The 20,738-nt window shown below is 33.4% G+C and overlaps 8 non-coding genes across 8 annotated transcripts; 1 reads left to right on the forward strand and 7 right to left on the reverse strand.

The window, feature by feature from the left end:
- Positions 1-2,370: 2,370 nt before the first annotated feature.
- Positions 2,371-2,442, reverse strand: TRNAQ-CUG (transfer RNA glutamine (anticodon CUG)). Its single transcript has one exon. It is a non-coding gene; the product is annotated as a tRNA-Gln (tRNA).
- Positions 2,443-3,990: 1,548 nt separating this feature from the next.
- Positions 3,991-4,062, forward strand: TRNAQ-UUG (transfer RNA glutamine (anticodon UUG)). The gene has a single exon. It is a non-coding gene; the product is annotated as a tRNA-Gln (tRNA).
- Positions 4,063-4,887: 825 nt separating this feature from the next.
- TRNAQ-CUG (transfer RNA glutamine (anticodon CUG)) lies at positions 4,888-4,959 on the reverse strand. The gene has a single exon. It is a non-coding gene; the product is annotated as a tRNA-Gln (tRNA).
- A 2,445-nt stretch (positions 4,960-7,404) lies between these two features.
- Positions 7,405-7,476, reverse strand: TRNAQ-CUG (transfer RNA glutamine (anticodon CUG)). The gene has a single exon. It is a non-coding gene; the product is annotated as a tRNA-Gln (tRNA).
- A 2,446-nt stretch (positions 7,477-9,922) lies between these two features.
- Positions 9,923-9,994, reverse strand: TRNAQ-CUG (transfer RNA glutamine (anticodon CUG)). Its single transcript has one exon. It is a non-coding gene; the product is annotated as a tRNA-Gln (tRNA).
- A 2,445-nt stretch (positions 9,995-12,439) lies between these two features.
- TRNAQ-CUG (transfer RNA glutamine (anticodon CUG)) lies at positions 12,440-12,511 on the reverse strand. Its single transcript has one exon. It is a non-coding gene; the product is annotated as a tRNA-Gln (tRNA).
- A 4,962-nt stretch (positions 12,512-17,473) lies between these two features.
- Positions 17,474-17,545, reverse strand: TRNAQ-CUG (transfer RNA glutamine (anticodon CUG)). Its single transcript has one exon. It is a non-coding gene; the product is annotated as a tRNA-Gln (tRNA).
- A 2,445-nt stretch (positions 17,546-19,990) lies between these two features.
- Positions 19,991-20,062, reverse strand: TRNAQ-CUG (transfer RNA glutamine (anticodon CUG)). Its single transcript has one exon. It is a non-coding gene; the product is annotated as a tRNA-Gln (tRNA).
- Positions 20,063-20,738: the final 676 nt, after the last annotated feature.

Below are 20,738 nucleotides of genomic sequence, written 5' to 3' on the forward strand. Positions count from 1 at the left end.
AAGATATCTCATTTGAATGGTCATAGTGGATAGAGCTTTAATGTGATTTGATTCTTTTCAGCTATATTCTCTATAAAAGTGTTAAATATTCAAATGTTTATCTGAATATAAAAGTTATATCACAATGTTCATCTTTGCCTGTAGCATAATAAAACAGTCTACATTTCCAGACTACTGAAGCAATGTCTCTGTCTCCTGCATGGGTGGCTCCATAGAGCAATGGTTGGCAATTTGGACTTTGCATCCAATGATCCGATTTGAAACCTTGGAGGGACATTTTTTATTACTCTTGAGCTTTTCCATTTCTTCATCTTTGTTCATTGATAGCTCAAATCCAACACCAGTAGGTTGAAAGAGTCAATTATTGAATGCTTTCAAAATGTCCATCAGCTTGAACAAGTTACATCAATACAAACTTTAAAATACTTTGACATCAAATTTCTTCACAAAGTAGTTAGCCATTATAAAATCATATTCTGATTTTCTCAAACGCATTTCAGATGGGTGATTCACAGCATCACTTTTTTAAGCTTTCCCGCTATTGATAAGGCGAAAATAGCACATTTTGAATGAGAAGTTTTCTTCAATCAAACATAGAGGAACCCAAATGATGATCTCATTCAGCTAGTAAAAATGTTGTTTTATATTAGTATGGAAATCGTGAAAAGAAAATGTTTTTCATGCTGATTTACAACAGTTGATCGCCAATCGTAAAATATAAGCTTTTGGTCGGAGGCATCACAGGTACTGATCAAATTCTAATTTTTGAACATTGTTCACAAATCATATGATATGCTTTATATACATAAACTGTATTGTTGGATCAATACTGAGTAAAAAGTGACTATCTCAATTTCTGGACATATAAAAGAGAAAGAAGTAGAAACTCATGTTTCAAATGCTGAGAGGCAACAACTGTTCATGATTTTCACCTCCACTAATTATATTTATTTTTATAATCTATATGTTTATATTTTCCTATAAATATACAGAGACATCTAGCTATATATACAGAGATACATATGTACAGGTTGATTTTTACATGTTTATAAGTAAATGTGATGTTGTTCCAAATAAAACTTCTAAGAACTGAATGGAAAAGAAAATTGTAAAGTTCAGATAAGTCCCACTGAAATTTGTACTCAGATCCCTGTTTTCAGAGTCCAGAGTGCTAACCATGACACCATCCACCCTCCCGTACCAGGGTGAGCTTTCCATTTTGACAGAAGAGATTTGCCTCAGGGGGCAACTTATCTTTCATTGAAAAATATTATCTCACATAAAAACCACTGTTCAACAGAGTTATAACGTTATTTGAGTCTTTTGGGCAACATCCTTCCCCAACATAGTTCAATATGCAAAAGTTTACCAGAATAGGAAAGCAATCCAATACAGTTTCTCTTTGACAGTAGAATATTAAAAACTTTGACATTTCCACATTCCTGCAGCAGTTTATGCTCCTTTCACATGGGAAGTTCCATGGTGTAATGGTTAGCACTTTGGACTTTGAATCCAATGATCCGAGTTCAAATCTCGGTGGGACCATTTTATGACTCTTGACCAAATCATTTTCTTTCAAGTGTATTCATTAATATCACATATCTAATACCGGTAGGGTGAACAATTAATTTATTGATTATACTCTAAAAGTTTATTAGATGTGAGCAAATAATAGAAATTTTACAATACCTGGAAACTAAATGGCTCAAAATAATGAGAGATTTTACAAACTCACTCTAGTTTCTCAAACTCATCACAGGGGCCTGATGCAAGACATTACTTTTTAAAATCTTACTGTTATTGTTAAGGCGAACAAGGAACTTTTTCATTGCAAAACATTCATTAAAACAAAACTTGAGGAGTCAAACTTTGTATTACGGGGACCGAAGATGTGCAGTTTGAATAATAATCTTGAAATTCAGACGTACAAAGATTTTACACACTGATTTTCAACAGTAAATCCACAACCAAAAAAGTTGAATCTTTTGAAAGACATGTCAAAGGTGTGAATCTGAAATTCACTTTTAAAGACATTCACAATGAAATGCACTGTGTAAGTCCAGCATGTTGTCAGCTAAGAAATCAGCAAAAATGAACTATCTCATTACTGGCCATATAGATGAGAAAGGAAAATAAACTCATGTTTACAATGTGGATGTGAAAGAACAGTTTCTAGGTTCAGCTTCAATATTTATGTTAATGAATAATTGATATGTTCATATTGTCTAACAGCTATCTAGACGGATAAAGCTATGTATGCATCTATACATACTTATGCGTTCATACGCATCAGTATAAAACATTGATATTATGTTTTTTCTAGACCAAATTCTAAAAAATGAGTTAAACAGTGAATCTCATAATTGTAGTAGGTCCCACCGAGATTTGAACTCGGATCGCTGGATTCAGAGTCCAGAGTGCTAACCATTACACCATGGAACCCTCTCACACAAGAGTGACTTTTCCATTGAGACAAAAGAGAGCGCATCAGTGATGGCCTTCTCTTATATTGATAAAAAGATATCTCATTTGAATGGTCATAGTGGATAGAGCTTTAATGTGATTTGATTCTTTTCAGTTATATTCTCTATAAAAGTGTTAAATATTCAAATGTTTATCTGAATATAAAAGTTATATCACAATGTTCATCTTTGCCTGTAGCATAATAAAACAGTCTACATTTCCAGACTACTGAAGCAATGTCTCTGTCTCCTGCATGGGTGGCTCCATAGAGCAATGGTTGGCAATTTGGACTTTGCATCCAATGATCCGATTTGAAACCTTGGAGGGACTTTTTTTATTACTCTTGAGCTTTTCCATTTCTTCATCTTTGTTCATTGATAGCTCAAATCCAACACCAGTAGGTTGAAAGAGTCAATTATTGAATGCTTTCAAAATGTCCATCAGCTTGAACAAGTTACATCAATACAAACTTTAAAATACTTTGACATCAAATTTCTTCACAAAGTAGTTAGCCATTATAAAATCATATTCTGATTTTCTCAAACGCATTTCAGATGGGTGATTCACAGCATCACTTTTTTAAGCTTTCCCGCTATTGATAAGGCGAAAATAGCACATTTTGAATGAGAAGTTTTCTTCAATCAAACATAGAGGAACCCAAATGATGATCTCATTCAGCTAGTAAAAATGTTGTTTTATATTAGTATGGAAATCGTGAAAAGAAAATGTTTTTCATGCTGATTTACAACAGTTGATCGCCAATCGTAAAATATAAGCTTTTGGTCGGAGGCATCACAGGTACTGATCAAATTCTAATTTTTGAACATTGTTCACAAATCATATGATATGCTTTATATACATAAACTGTATTGTTGGATCAATACTGAGTAAAAAGTGACTATCTCAATTTCTGGACATATAAAAGAGAAAGAAGTAGAAACTCATGTTTCAAATGCTGAGAGGCAACAACTGTTCATGATTTTCACCTCCACTAATTATATTTATTTTTATAATCTATATGTTTATATTTTCCTATAAATATACAGAGACATCTAGCTATATATACAGAGATACATATGTACAGGTTGATTTTTACATGTTTATAAGTAAATGTGATGTTGTTCCAAATAAAACTTCTAAGAACTGAATGGAAAAGAAAATTGTAAAGTTCAGATAAGTCCCACTGAAATTTGTACTCAGATCCCTGTTTTCAGAGTCCAGAGTGCTAACCATGACACCATCCACCCTCCCGTACCAGGGTGAGCTTTCCATTTTGACAGAAGAGATTTGCCTCAGGGGGCAACTTATCTTTCATTGAAAAATATTATCTCACATAAAAACCACTGTTCAACAGAGTTATAACGTTATTTGAGTCTTTTGGGCAACATCCTTCCCCAACATAGTTCAATATGCAAAAGTTTACCAGAATGGGAAAGCAATCCAATACAGTTTCTCTTTGACAGTAGAATATTAAAAACTTTGACATTTCCACATTCCTGCAGCAGTTTATGCTCCTTTCACATGGGAGGTTCCATGGTGTAATGGTTAGCACTTTGGACTTTGAATCCAATGATCCGAGTTCAAATCTCGGTGGGACCATTTTATGACTCTTGACCAAATCATTTTCTTTCAAGTGTATTCATTAATATCACATATCTAATACCGGTAGGGTGAACAATTAATTTATTGATTATACTCTAAAAGTTTATTAGATGTGAGCAAATAATAGAAATTTTACAATACCTGGAAACTAAATGGCTCAAAATAATGAGAGATTTTACAAACTCACTCTGGTTTCTCAAACTCATCACAGGGGCCTGATGCAAGACATTACTTTTTAAAATCTTACTGTTATTGTTAAGGCGAACAAGGAACTTTTTCATTGCAAAACATTCATTAAAACAAAACTTGAGGAGTCAAACTTTGTATTACGGGGACCGAAGATGTGCAGTTTGAATAATAATCTTGAAATTCAGACGTACAAAGATTTTACACACTGATTTTCAACAGTAAATCCACAACCAAAAAAGTTGAATCTTTTGAAAGACATGTCAAAGGTGTGAATCTGAAATTCACTTTTAAAGACATTCACAATGAAATGCACTGTGTAAGTCCAGCATGTTGTCAGCTAAGAAATCAGCAAAAATGAACTATCTCATTACTGGCCATATAGATGAGAAAGGAAAATAAACTCATGTTTACAATGTGGATGTGAAAGAACAGTTTCTAGGTTCAGCTTCAATATTTATGTTAATGAATAATTGATATGTTCATATTGTCTAACAGCTATCTAGACGGATAAAGCTATGTATGCATCTATACATACTTATGCGTTCATACGCATCAGTATAAAACATTGATATTATGTTTTTTCTAGACCAAATTCTAAAAAATGAGTTAAACAGTTAATCTCATAATTGTAGTAGGTCCCACCGAGATTTGAACTCGGATCGCTGGATTCAGAGTCCAGAGTGCTAACCATTACACCATGGAACCCTCTCACACAAGAGTGACTTTTCCATTGAGACAAAAGAGAGCGCATCAGTGATGGCCTTCTCTTATATTGATAAAAAGATATCTCATTTGAATGGTCATAGTGGATAGAGCTTTAATGTGATTTGATTCTTTTCAGCTATATTCTCTATAAAAGTGTTAAATATTCAAATGTTTATCTGAATATAAAAGTTATATCACAATGTTCATCTTTGCCTGTAGCATAATAAAACAGTCTACATTTCCAGACTACTGAAGCAATGTCTCTGTCTCCTGCATGGGTGGCTCCATAGAGCAATGGTTGGCAATTTGGACTTTGCATCCAATGATCCGATTTGAAAACTTGGAGGGACATTTTTTATTACTCTTGAGCTTTTCCATTTCTTCATCTTTGTTCATTGATAGCTCAAATCCAACACCAGTAGGTTGAAAGAGTCAATTATTGAATGCTTTCAAAATGTCCATCAGCTTGAACAAGTTACATCAATACAAACTTTAAAATACTTTGACATCAAATTTCTTCACAAAGTAGTTAGCCATTATAAAATCATATTCTGATTTTCTCAAACGCATTTCAGATGGGTGATTCACAGCATCACTTTTTTAAGCTTTCCCGCTATTGATAAGGCAAAAATAGCACATTTTGAATGAGAAGTTTTCTTCAATCAAACATAGAGGAACCCAAATGATGATCTCATTCAGCTAGTAAAAATGTTGTTTTATATTAGTATGGAAATCGTGAAAAGAAAATGTTTTTCATGCTGATTTACAACAGTTGATCGCCAATCGTAAAATATAAGCTTTTGGTCGGAGGCATCACAGGTACTGATCAAATTCTAATTTTTGAACATTGTTCACAAATCATATGATATGCTTTATATACATAAACTGTATTGTTGGATCAATACTGAGTAAAAAGTGACTATCTCAATTTCTGGACATATAAAAGAGAAAGAAGTAGAAACTCATGTTTCAAATGCTGAGAGGCAACAACTGTTCATGATTTTCACCTCCACTAATTATATTTATTTTTATAATCTATATGTTTATATTTTCCTATAAATATACAGAGACATCTAGCTATATATACAGAGATACATATGTACAGGTTGATTTTTACATGTTTATAAGTAAATGTGATGTTGTTCCAAATAAAACTTCTAAGAACTGAATGGAAAAGAAAATTGTAAAGTTCAGATAAGTCCCACTGAAATTTGTACTCAGATCCCTGTTTTCAGAGTCCAGAGTGCTAACCATGACACCATCCACCCTCCCGTACCAGGGTGAGCTTTCCATTTTGACAGAAGAGATTTGCCTCAGGGGGCAACTTATCTTTCATTGAAAAATATTATCTCACATAAAAACCACTGTTCAACAGAGTTATAACGTTATTTGAGTCTTTTGGGCAACATCCTTCCCCAACATAGTTCAATATGCAAAAGTTTACCAGAATGGGAAAGCAATCCAATTCAGTTTCTCTTAGACAGTAGAATATTAAAAACTTTGACATTTCCACATTCCTGCAGCAGTTTATGCTCCTTTCACATAGGAGGTTCCATGGTGTAATGGTTAGCACTTTGGACTTTGAATCCAATGATCCGAGTTCAAATCGCGGTGGGACCATTTTATGACTCTTGACCAAATCATTTTCTTTCAAGTGTATTCATTAATATCACATATCTAATACCGGTAGGGTGAACAATTAATTTATTGATTATACTCTAAAAGTTTATTAGATGTGAGCAAATAATAGAAATTTTTCAATACCTGGAAACTAAATGGCTCAAAATAATGAGAGATTTTACAAACTCACTCTGGTTTCTCAAACTCATCACAGGGGCCTGATGCAAGACATTACTTTTTAAAATCTTACTGTTATTGTTAAGGCGAACAAGGAACTTTTTCATTGCAAAACATTCATTAAAACAAAACTTGAGGAGTCAAACTTTGTATTACGGGGACCGAAGATGTGCAGTTTGAATAATAATCTTGAAATTCAGACGTACAAAGATTTTACACACTGATTTTCAACAGTAAATCCACAACCAAAAAAGTTGAATCTTTTGAAAGACATGTCAAAGGTGTGAATCTGAAATTCACTTTTAAAGACATTCACAATGAAATGCACTGTGTAAGTCCAGCATGTTGTCAGCTAAGAAATCAGCAAAAATGAACTATCTCATTACTGGCCATATAGATGAGAAAGGAAAATAAACTCATGTTTACAATGTGGATGTGAAAGAACAGTTTCTAGGTTCAGCTTCAATATTTATGTTAATGAATAATTGATATGTTCATATTGTCTAACAGCTATCTAGACGGATAAAGCTATGTATGCATCTATACATACTTATGCGTTCATACGCATCAGTATAAAACATTGATATTATGTTTTTTCTAGACCAAATTCTAAAAAATGAGTTAAACAGTGAATCTCATAATTGTAGTAGGTCCCACCGAGATTTGAACTCGGATCGCTGGATTCAGAGTCCAGAGTGCTAACCATTACACCATGGAACCCTCTCACACAAGAGTGACTTTTCCATTGAGACAAAAGAGAGCGCATCAGTGATGGCCTTCTCTTATATTGATAAAAAGATATCTCATTTGAATGGTCATAGTGGATAGAGCTTTAATGTGATTTGATTATTTTCAGCTATATTCTCTATAAAAGTGTTAAATATTCAAATGTTTATTTGAATATAAAAGTTATATCACACTGTTCATCTTTGCCTGTAGCATAATAAAACAGTCTACATTTCCAGACTACTGAAGCAATGTCTCTGTCTCCTGCATGGGTGGCTCCATAGAGCAATGGTTGGCAATTTGGACTTTGCATCCAATGATCCGATTTGAAACCTTGGAGGGACTTTTTTTATTACTCTTGAGCTTTTCCATTTCTTCATCTTTGTTCATTGATAGCTCAAATCCAACACCAGTAGGTTGAAAGAGTCAATTATTGAATGCTTTCAAAATGTCCATCAGCTTGAACAAGTTACATCAATACAAACTTTAAAATACTTTGACATCAAATTTCTTCACAAAGTAGTTAGCCATTATAAAATCATATTCTGATTTTCTCAAACGCATTTCAGATGGGTGATTCACAGCATCACTTTTTTTAAGCTTTCCCGCTATTGATAAGGCGAAAATAGCACATTTTGAATGAGAAGTTTTCTTCAATCAAACATAGAGGAACCCAAATGATGATCTCATTCAGCTAGTAAAAATGTTGTTTTATATTAGTATGGAAATCGTGAAAAGAAAATGTTTTTCATGCTGATTTACAACAGTTGATCTCCAATCGTAAAATATAAGCTTTTGGTCGGAGGCATCACAGGTACTGATCAAATTCTAATTTTTGAACATTGTTCACAAATCATATGATATGCTTTCTATACATAAACTGTATTGTTGGATCAATAATGAGTAAAAAGTGACTATCTCAATTTCAGGACATATGAAAGAGAAAGAAGTAGAAACTCATGTTTCAAATGCTGAGAGGCAACAACTGTTCATGATTTTCACCTCCACTAATTATATTTATTTTTATAATCTATATGTTTATATTTTCCTATAAATATACAGAGACATATAGCTATATATACAGAGATACATATGTACAGGTTGATTTTTACATGTTTATAAGTAAATGTGATGTTGTTCCAAATAAAACTTCTAAGAACTGAATGGAAAAGAAAATTGTAAAGTTCAGATAAGTCCCACTGAAATTTGTACTCAGATCCCTGTTTTCAGAGTCCAGAGTGCTAACCATGACACCATTCACCCTCCCGTACCAGGGTGAGCTTTCCATTTTGACAGAAGAGATTTGCCTCAGGGGGCAACTTATCTTTCATTGAAAAATATTATCTCACATAAAAACCACTGTTCAACAGAGTTATAACGTTATTTGAGTCTTTTGGGCAACATCCTTCCCCAACATAGTTCAATATGCGAAAGTTTACCAGAATAGGAAAGCAATCCAATTCAGTTTCTCTTTGACAGTAGAATATTAAAAACTTTGACATTTCCACATTCCTGCAGCAGTTTATGCTCCTTTCACATAGGAGGTTCCATGGTGTAATGGTTAGCACTTTGGACTTTGAATCCAATGATCCGAGTTCAAATCGCGGTGGGACCATTTTATGACTCTTGACCAAATCATTTTCTTTCAAGTGTATTCATTAATATCACATATCTAATACCGGTAGGGTGAACAATTAATTTATTGATTATACTCTAAAAGTTTATTAGATGTGAGCAAATAATAGAAATTTTTCAATACCTGGAAACTAAATGGCTCAAAATAATGAGAGATTTTACAAACTCACTCTGGTTTCTCAAACTCATCACAGGGGCCTGATGCAAGACATTACTTTTTAAAATCTTACTGTTATTGTTAAGGCGAACAAGGAACTTTTTCATTGCAAAACATTCATTAAAACAAAACTTGAGGAGTCAAACTTTGTATTACGGGGACCGAAGATGTGCAGTTTGAATAATAATCTTGAAATTCAGACGTACAAAGATTTTACACACTGATTTTCAACAGTAAATCCACAACCAAAAAAGTTGAATCTTTTGAAAGACATGTCAAAGGTGTGAATCTGAAATTCACTTTTAAAGACATTCACAATGAAATGCACTGTGTAAGTCCAGCATGTTGTCAGCTAAGAAATCAGCAAAAATGAACTATCTCATTACTGGCCATATAGATGAGAAAGGAAAATAAACTCATGTTTACAATGTGGATGTGAAAGAACAGTTTCTAGGTTCAGCTTCAATATTTATGTTAATGAATAATTGATATGTTCATATTGTCTAACAGGTATCTAGACGGATAAAGCTATGTATGCATCTATACATACTTATGCGTTCATACGCATCAGTATAAAACATTAATATTATGTTTTTTCTAGACCAAATTCAAAAAAATGAGTTAAACAGTGAATCTCATAATTGTAGTAGGTCCCACCGAGATTTGAACTCGGATCGCTGGATTCAGAGTCCAGAGTGCTAACCATTACACCATGGAACCCTCTCACACAAGAGTGACTTTTCCATTGAGACAAAAGAGAGCGCATCAGTGATGGCCTTCTCTTATATTGATAAAAAGATATCTCATTTGAATGGTCATAGTGGATAGAGCTTTAATGTGATTTGATTCTTTTCAGCTATATTCTCTATAAAAGTGTTAAATATTCAAATGTTTATTTGAATATAAAAGTTATATCACACTGTTCATCTTTGCCTGTAGCATAATAAAACAGTCTACATTTCCAGACTACTGAAGCAATGTCTCTGTCTCCTGCATGGGTGGCTCCATAGAGCAATGGTTGGCAATTTGGACTTTGCATCCAATGATCCGATTTGAAACCTTGGAGGGACATTTTTTATTACTCTTGAGCTTTTCCATTTCTTCATCTTTGTTCATTGATAGCTCAAATACAACACCAGTAGGTTGAAAGAGTCAATTATTGAATGCTTTCAAAATGTCCATCAGCTTGAACAAGTTACATCAATACAAACTTTAAAATACTTTGACATCAAATTTCTTCACAAAGTAGTTAGCCATTATAAAATCATATTCTGATTTTCTCAAACGCATTTCAGATGGGTGATTCACAGCATCACTTTTTTAAGCTTTCCCGCTATTGATAAGGCGAAAATAGCACATTTTGAATGAGAAGTTTTCTTCAATCAAACATAGAGGAACCCAAATGATGATCTCATTCAGCTAGTAAAAATGTTGTTTTATATTAGTATGGAAATCGTGAAAAGAAAATGTTTTTCATGCTGATTTACAACAGTTGATCTCCAATCGTAAAATATAAGCTTTTGGTCGGAGGCATCACAGGTACTGATCAAATTCTAATTTTTGAACATTGTTCACAAATCATATGATATGCTTTATATACATAAACTGTATTGTTGGATCAATACTGAGTAAAAAGTGACTATCTCAATTTCAGGACATATAAAAGAGAAAGAAGTAGAAACTCATGTTTCAAATGCTGAGAGGCAACAACTGTTCATGATTTTCACCTCCACTAATTATATTTATTGTTATAATCTATATGTTTATATTTTCCTATAAATATACAGAGACATATAGCTATATATACAGAGATACATATGTACAGGTTGATTTTTACATGTTTATAAGTAAATGTGATGTTGTTCCAAATAAAACTTCTAAGAACTGAATGGAAAAGAAAATTGTAAAGTTCAGATAAGTCCCACTGAAATTTGTACTCAGATCCCTGTTTTCAGAGTCCAGAGTGCTAACCATGACACCATCCACCCTCCCGTACCAGGGTGAGCTTTCCATTTTGACAGAAGAGATTTGCCTCAGGGGGCAACTTATCTTTCATTGAAAAATATTATCTCACATAAAAACCACTGTTCAACAGAGTTATAACGTTATTTGAGTCTTTTGGGCAACATCCTTCCCCAACATAGTTCAATATGCAAAAGTTTACCAGAATAGGAAAGCAATCCAATTCAGTTTCTCTTAGACAGTAGAATATTAAAAACTTTGACATTTCCACATTCCTGCAGCAGTTTATGCTCCTTTCACATAGGAGGTTCCATGGTGTAATGGTTAGCACTTTGGACTTTGAATCCAATGATCCGAGTTCAAATTGCGGTGGGACCATTTTATGACTCTTGACCAAATCATTTTCTTTCAAGTGTATTCATTAATATCACATATCTAATACCGGTAGGGTGAACAATTAATTTATTGATTATACTCTAAAAGTTTATTAGATGTGAGCAAATAATAGAAATTTTACAATACCTGGAAACTAAATGGCTCAAAATAATGAGAGATTTTACAAACTCACTCTGGTTTCTCAAACTCATCACAGGGGCCTGATGCAAGACATTACTTTTTAAAATCTTACTGTTATTGTTAAGGGGAACAAGGAACTTTTTCATTGCAAAGCATTCATTAAAACAAAACTTGAGGAGTCAAACTTTTTATTAAGGGGACCGAAGATGTGCAGTTTGAATAATAATCTTGAAATTCAGACGTACAAAGATTTTACACACTGATTTTCAACAGTAAATCCACAACCAAAAAAGTTGAATCTTTTGAAAGACATGTCAAAGGTGTGAATCTGAAATTCACTTTTAAAGACATTCACAATGAAATGCACTGTGTAAGTCCAGCATGTTGTCAGCTAAGAAATCAGCAAAAATGAACTATCTCATTACTGGCCATATAGATGAGAAAGGAAAATAAACTCATGTTTACAATGTGGATGTGAAAGAACAGTTTCTAGGTTCAGCTTCAATATTTATGTTAATGAATAATTGATATGTTCATATTGTCTAACAGCTATCTAGACGGATAAAGCTATGTATGCATCTATACATACTTATGCGTTCATACGCATCAGTATAAAACATTGATATTATGTTTTTTCTAGACCAAATTCTAAAAAATGAGCTAAACAGTGAATCTCATAATTGTAGTAGGTCCCACCGAGATTTGAACTCGGATCGCTGGATTCAGAGTCCAGAGTGCTAACCATTACACCATGGAACCCTCTCACACAAGAGTGACTTTTCCATTGAGACAAAAGAGAGCGCATCAGTGATGGCCTTCTCTTATATTGATAAAAAGATATCTCATTTGAATGGTCATAGTGGATAGAGCTTTAATGTGATTTGATTCTTTTCAGCTATATTCTCTATAAAAGTGTTAAATATTCAAATGTTTATCTGAATATAAAAGTTATATTACAATGTTCATCTTTGCCTGTAGCATAATAAAACAGTCTACATTTCCAGACTACTGAAGCAATGTCTCTGTCTCCTGCATGGGTGGCTCCATAGAGCAATGGTTGGCAATTTGGACTTTGCATCCAATGATCCGATTTGAAACCTTGGAGGGACATTTTTTATTACTCTTGAGCTTTTCCATTTCTTCATCTTTGTTCATTGATAGCTCAAATCCAACACCAGTAGGTTGAAAGAGTCAATTATTGAATGCTTTCAAAATGTCCATCAGCTTGAACAAGTTACATCAATACAAACTTTAAAATACTTTGACATCAAATTTCTTCACAAAGTAGTTAGCCATTATAAAATCATATTCTGATTTTCTCAAACGCATTTCAGATGGGTGATTCACAGCATCACTTTTTTAAGCTTTCCCGCTATTGATAAGGCGAAAATAGCACATTTTGAATGAGAAGTTTTCTTCAATCAAACATAGAGGAACCCAAATGATGATCTCATTCAGCTAGTAAAAATGTTGTTTTATATTAGTATGGAAATCGTGAAAAGAAAATGTTTTTCATGCTGATTTACAACAGTTGATCTCCAATCGTAAAATATAAGCTTTTGGTCGGAGGCATCACAGGTACTGATCAAATTCTAATTTTTGAACATTGTTCACAAATCATATGATATGCTTTATATACATAAACTGTATTGTTGGATCAATACTGAGTAAAAAGTGACTATCTCAATTTCAGGACATATAAAAGAGAAAGAAGTAGAAACTCATGTTTCAAATGCTGAGAGGCAACAACTCTTCATGATTTTCACCTCCACTAATTATATTTATTGTTATAATCTATATGTTTATATTTTCCTATAAATATACAGAGACATATAGCTATATATACAGAGATACATATGTACAGGTTGATTTTTACATGTTTATAAGTAAATGTGATGTTGTTCCAAATAAAACTTCTAAGAACTGAATGGAAAAGAAAATTGTAAAGTTCAGATAAGTCCCACTGAAATTTGTACTCAGATCCCTGTTTTCAGAGTCCAGAGTGCTAACCATGACACCATCCACCCTCCCGTACCAGGGTGAGCTTTCCATTTTGACAGAAGAGATTTGCCTCAGGGGGCAACTTATCTTTCATTGAAAAATATTATCTCACATAAAAACCACTGTTCAACAGAGTTATAACGTTATTTGAGTCTTTTGGGCAACATCCTTCCCCAACATAGTTCAATATGCAAAAGTTTACCAGAATAGGAAAGCAATCCAATTCAGTTTCTCTTAGACAGTAGAATATTAAAAACTTTGACATTTCCACATTCCTGCAGCAGTTTATGCTCCTTTCACATAGGAGGTTCCATGGTGTAATGGTTAGCACTTTGGACTTTGAATCCAATGATCCGAGTTCAAATTGCGGTGGGACCATTTTATGACTCTTGACCAAATCATTTTCTTTCAAGTGTATTCATTAATATCACATATCTAATACCGGTAGGGTGAACAATTAATTTATTGATTATACTCTAAAAGTTTATTAGATGTGAGCAAATAATAGAAATTTTTCAATACCTGGAAACTAAATGGCTCAAAATAATGAGAGATTTAACAAACTCACTCTGGTTTCTCAAACTCATCACAGGGGCCTGATGCAAGACATTACTTTTTAAAATCTTACTGTTATTGTTAAGGCGAACAAGGAACTTTTTCATTGCAAAACATTCATTAAAACAAAACTTGAGGAGTCAAACTTTGTATTACGGGGACCGAAGATGTGCAGTTTGAATAATAATCTTGAAATTCAGACGTACAAAGATTTTACACACTGATTTTCAACAGTAAATCCACAACCAAAAAAGTTGAATCTTTTGAAAGACATGTCAAAGGTGTGAATCTGAAATTCTCTTTTAAAGACATTCACAATGAAATGCACTGTGTAAGTCCAGCATGTTGTCAGCTAAGAAATCAGCAAAAATGAACTATCTCATTACTGGCCATATAGATGAGAAAGGAAAATAAACTCATGTTTACAATGTGGATGTGAAAGAACAGTTTCTAGGTTCAGCTTCAATATTTATGTTAATGAATAATTGATATGTTCATATTGTCTAACAGCTATCTAGACGGATAAAGCTATGTATGCATCTATACATACTTATGCGTTCATACGCATCAGTATAAAACATTGATATTATGTTTTTTCTAGACCAAATTCTAAAAAATGAGTTAAACAGTGAATCTCATAATTGTAGTAGGTCCCAGCGAGATTTGAACTCGGATCGCTGGATTCAGAGTCCAGAGTGCTAACCATTACACCATGGAACCCTCTCACACAAGAGTGACTTTTCCATTGAGACAAAAGAGAGCGCATCAGTGATGGCCTTCTCTTATATTGATAAAAAGATATCTCATTTGAATGGTCATAGTGGATAGAGCTTTAATGTGATTTGATTCTTTTCAGCTATATTCTCTATAAAAGTGTTAAATATTCAAATGTTTATCTGAATATAAAAGTTATATCACAATGTTCATCTTTGCCTGTAGCATAATAAAACAGTCTACATTTCCAGACTACTGAAGCAATGTCTCTGTCTCCTGCATGGGTGGCTCCATAGAGCAATGGTTGGCAATTTGGACTTTGCATCCAATGATCCGATTTGAAACCTTGGAGGGACATTTTTTATTACTCTTGAGCTTTTCCATTTCTTCATCTTTGTTCATTGATAGCTCAAATCCAACACCAGTAGGTTGAAAGAGTCAATTATTGAATGCTTTCAAAATGTCCATCAGCTTGAACAAGTTACATCAATACAAACTTTAAAATACTTTGACATCAAATTTCTTCACAAAGTAGTTAGCCATTATAAAATCATATTCTGATTTTCTCAAACGCATTTCAGATGGGTGATTCACAGCATCACTTTTTTAAGCTTTCCCGCTATTGATAAGGCGAAAATAGCACATTTTGAATGAGAAGTTTTCTTCAATCAAACATAGAGGAACCCAAATGATGATCTCATTCAGCTAGTAAAAATGTTGTTTTATATTAGTATGGAAATCGTGAAAAGAAAATGTTTTTCATGCTGATTTACAACAGTTGATCTCCAATCGTAAAATATAAGCTTTTGGTCGGAGGCATCACAGGTACTGATCAAATTCTAATTTTTGAACATTGTTCACAAATCATATGATATGCTTTATATACATAAACTGTATTGTTGGATCAATACAGAGTAAAAAGTGACTATCTCAATTTCAGGACATATAAAAGAGAAAGAAGTAGAAACTCATGTTTCAAATGCTGAGAGGCAACAACTGTTCATGATTTTCACCTCCACTAATTATATTTATTGTTATAATCTATATGTTTATATTTTCCTATAAATATACAGAGACATATAGCTATATATACAGAGATACATATGTACAGGTTGATTTTTAAATGTTTATAAGAAAATGTGATGTTGTTCCAAATAAAACTTCTAAGAACTGAATGGAAAAGAAAATTGTAAAGTTCAGATAAGTCCCACTGAAATTTGTACTCAGATCCCTGTTTTCAGAGTCCAGAGTGCTAACCATGACACCATCCACCCTCCCGTACCAGGGTGAGCTTTCCATTTTGACAGAAGAGATTTGCCTCAGGGGGCAACTTATCTTTCATTGAAAAATATTATCTCACATAAAAACCACTGTTCAACAGAGTTATAACGTTATTTGAGTCTTTTGGGCAACATCCTTCCCCAACATAGTTCAATATGCAAAAGTTTACCAGAATAGGAAAGCAATCCAATTCAGTTTCTCTTAGACAGTAGAATATTAAAAACTTTGACATTTCCACATTCCTGCAGCAGTTTATGCTCCTTTCACATAGGAGGTTCCATGGTGTAATGGTTAGCACTTTGGACTTTGAATCCAATGATCCGAGTTCAAATCGCGGTGGGACCATTTTATGACTCTTGACCAAATCATTTTCTTTCAAGTGTATTCATTAATATCACATATCTAATACCGGTAGGGTGAACAATTAATTTATTGATTATACTCTAAAAGTTTATTAGATGTGAGCAAATAATAGAAATTTTTCAATACCTGGAAACTAAATGGCTCAAAATAATGAGAGATTTTACAAACTCACTCTGGTTTCTCAAACTCATCACAGGGGCCTGATGCAAGACATTACTTTTTAAAATCTTACTGTTATTGTTAAGGCGAACAAGGAACTTTTTCATTGCAAAACATTCATTAAAACAAAACTTGAGGAGTCAAACTTTGTATTACGGGGACCGAAGATGTGCAGTTTGAATAATAATCTTGAAATTCAGACGTACAAAGATTTTACACACTGATTTTCAACAGTAAATCCACAACCAAAAAAGTTGAATCTTTTGAAAGACATGTCAAAGGTGTGAATCTGAAATTCACTTTTAAAGACATTCACAATGAAATGCACTGTGTAAGTCCAGCATGTTGTCAGCTAAGAAATCAGCAAAAATGAACTATCTCATTACTGGCCATATAGATGAGAAAGGAAAATAAACTCATGTTTACAATGTGGATGTGAAAGAACAGTTTCTAGGTTCAGCTTCAATATTTATGTTAATGAATAATTGATATGTTCATATTGTCTAACAGCTATCTAGACGGATAAAGCTATGTATGCATCTATACATACTTATGCGTTCATACGCATCAGTATAAAACATTGATATTATGTTTTTTCTAGACCAAATTCTAAAAAATGAGTTAAACAGTGAATCTCATAATTGTAGTAGGTCCCACCGAGATTTGAACTCGGATCGCTGGATTCAGAGTCCAGAGTGCTAACCATTACACCATGGAACCCTCTCACACAAGAGTGACTTTTCCATTGAGACAAAAGAGAGCGCATCAGTGATGGCCTTCTCTTATATTGATAAAAAGATATCTCATTTGAATGGTCATAGTGGATAGAGCTTTAATGTGATTTGATTCTTTTCAGCTATATTCTCTATAAAAGTGTTAAATATTCAAATGTTTATCTGAATATAAAAGTTATATCACAATGTTCATCTTTGCCTGTAGCATAATAAAACAGTCTACATTTCCAGACTACTGAAGCAATGTCTCTGTCTCCTGCATGGGTGGCTCCATAGAGCAATGGTTGGCAATTTGGACTTTGCATCCAATGATCCGATTTGAAACCTTGGAGGGACATTTTTTATTACTCTTGAGCTTTTCCATTTCTTCATCTTTGTTCATTGATAGCTCAAATACAACACCAGTAGGTTGAAAGAGTCAATTATTGAATGCTTTCAAAATGTCCATCAGCTTGAACAAGTTACATCAATACAAACTTTAAAATACTTTGACATCAAATTTCTTCACAAAGTAGTTAGCCATTATAAAATCATATTCTGATTTTCTCAAACGCATTTCAGATGGGTGATTCACAGCATCACTTTTTTAAGCTTTCCCGCTATTGATAAGGCGAAAATAGCACATTTTGAATGAGAAGTTTTCTTCAATCAAACATAGAGGAACCCAAATGATGATCTCATTCAGCTAGTAAAAATGTTGTTTTATATTAGTATGGAAATCGTGAAAAGAAAATGTTTTTCATGCTGATTTACAACAGTTGATCTCCAATCGTAAAATATAAGCTTTTGGTCGGAGGCATCACAGGTACTGATCAAATTCTAATTTTTGAACATTGTTCACAAATCATATGATATGCTTTATATACATAAACTGTATTGTTGGATCAATACTGAGTAAAAAGTGACTATCTCAATTTCAGGACATATAAAAGAGAAAGAAGTAGAAACTCATGTTTCAAATGCTGAGAGGCAACAACTGTTCCAGATTTTCACCTCCACTAATTATATTTATTGTTATAATCTATATGTTTATATTTTCCTATAAATATACAGAGACATATAGCTATATATACAGAGATACATATGTACAGGTTGATTTTTACATGTTTATAAGTAAATGTGATGTTGTTCCAAATAAAACTTCTAAGAACTGAATGGAAAAGAAAATTGTAAAGTTCAGATAAGTCCCACTGAAATTTGTACTCAGATCCCTGTTTTCAGAGTCCAGAGTGCTAACCATGACACCATCCACCCTCCCGTACCAGGGTGAGCTTTCCATTTTGACAGAAGAGATTTGCCTCAGGGGGCAACTTATCTTTCATTGAAAAATATTATCTCACATAAAAACCACTGTTCAACAGAGTTATAACGTTATTTGAGTCTTTTGGGCAACATCCTTCCCCAACATAGTTCAATATGCAAAAGTTTACCAGAATAGGAAAGCAATCCAATTCAGTTTCTCTTAGACAGTAGAATATTAAAAACTTTGACATTTCCACATTCCTGCAGCAGTTTATGCTCCTTTCACATAGGAGGTTCCATGGTGTAATGGTTAGCACTTTGGACTTTGAATCCAATGATCCGAGTTCAAATCGCGGTGGGACCATTTTATGACTCTTGACCAAATCATTTTCTTTCAAGTGTATTCATTAATATCACATATCTAATACCGGTAGGGTGAACAATTAATTTATTGATTATACTCTAAAAGTTTATTAGATGTGAGCAAATAATAGAAATTTTTCAATACCTGGAAACTAAATGGCTCAAAATAATGAGAGATTTTACAAACTCACTCTGGTTTCTCAAACTCATCACAGGGGCCTGATGCAAGACATTACTTTTTAAAATCTTACTGTTATTGTTAAGGCGAACAAGGAACTTTTTCATTGCAAAACATTCATTAAAACAAAACTTGAGGAGTCAAACTTTGTATTACGGGGACCGAAGATGTGCAGTTTGAATAATAATCTTGAAATTCAGACGTACAAAGATTTTACACACTGATTTTCAACAGTAAATCCACAACCAAAAAAGTTGAATCTTTTGAAAGACATGTCAAAGGTGTGAATCTGAAATTCACTTTTAAAGACATTCACAATGAAATGCACTGTGTAAGTCCAGCATGTTGTCAGCTAAGAAATCAGCAAAAATGAACTATCTCATTACTGGCCATATAGATGAGAAAGGAAAATAAACTCATGTTTACAATGTGGATGTGAAAGAACAGTTTCTAGGTTCAGCTTCAATATTTATGTTAATGAATAATTGATATGTTCATATTGTCTAACAGGTATCTAGACGGATAAAGCTATGTATGCATCTATACATACTTATGCGTTCATACGCATCAGTATAAAACATTGATATTATGTTTTTTCTAGACCAAATTCAAAAAAATGAGTTAAACAGTGAATCTCATAATTGTAGTAGGTCCCACCGAGATTTGAACTCGGATCGCTGGATTCAGAGTCCAGAGTGCTAACCATTACACCATGGAACCCTCTCACACAAGAGTGACTTTTCCATTGAGACAAAAGAGAGCGCATCAGGGATGGCCTTCTCTTATATTGATAAAAAGATATCTCATTTGAATGGTCATAGTGGATAGAGCTTTAATGTGATTTGATTCTTTTCAGCTATATTCTCTATAAAAGTGTTAAATATTCAAATGTTTATTTGAATATAAAAGTTATATCACACTGTTCATCTTTGCCTGTAGCATAATAAAACAGTCTACATTTCCAGACTACTGAAGCAATGTCTCTGTCTCCTGCATGGGTGGCTCCATAGAGCAATGGTTGGCAATTTGGACTTTGCATCCAATGATCCGATTTGAAACCTTGGAGGGACTTTTTTTATTACTCTTGAGCTTTTCCATTTCTTCATCTTTGTTCATTGATAGCTCAAATCCAACACCAGTAGGTTGAAAGAGTCAATTATTGAATGCTTTCAAAATGTCCATCAGCTTGAACAAGTTACATCAATACAAACTTTAAAATACTTTGACATCAAATTTCTTCACAAAGTAGTTAGCCATTATAAAATCATATTCTGATTTTCTCAAACGCATTTCAGATGGGTGATTCACAGCATCACTTTTTTAAGCTTTCCCGCTATTGATAAGGCGAAAATAACACATTTTGAATGAGAAGTTTTCTTCAATCAAACATAGAGGA

This window comes from Triturus cristatus, chromosome 5_2 (assembly GCF_964204655.1).
Source record: "Triturus cristatus chromosome 5_2, aTriCri1.1, whole genome shotgun sequence".
NCBI lineage: Eukaryota > Metazoa > Chordata > Amphibia > Caudata > Salamandridae > Triturus > Triturus cristatus.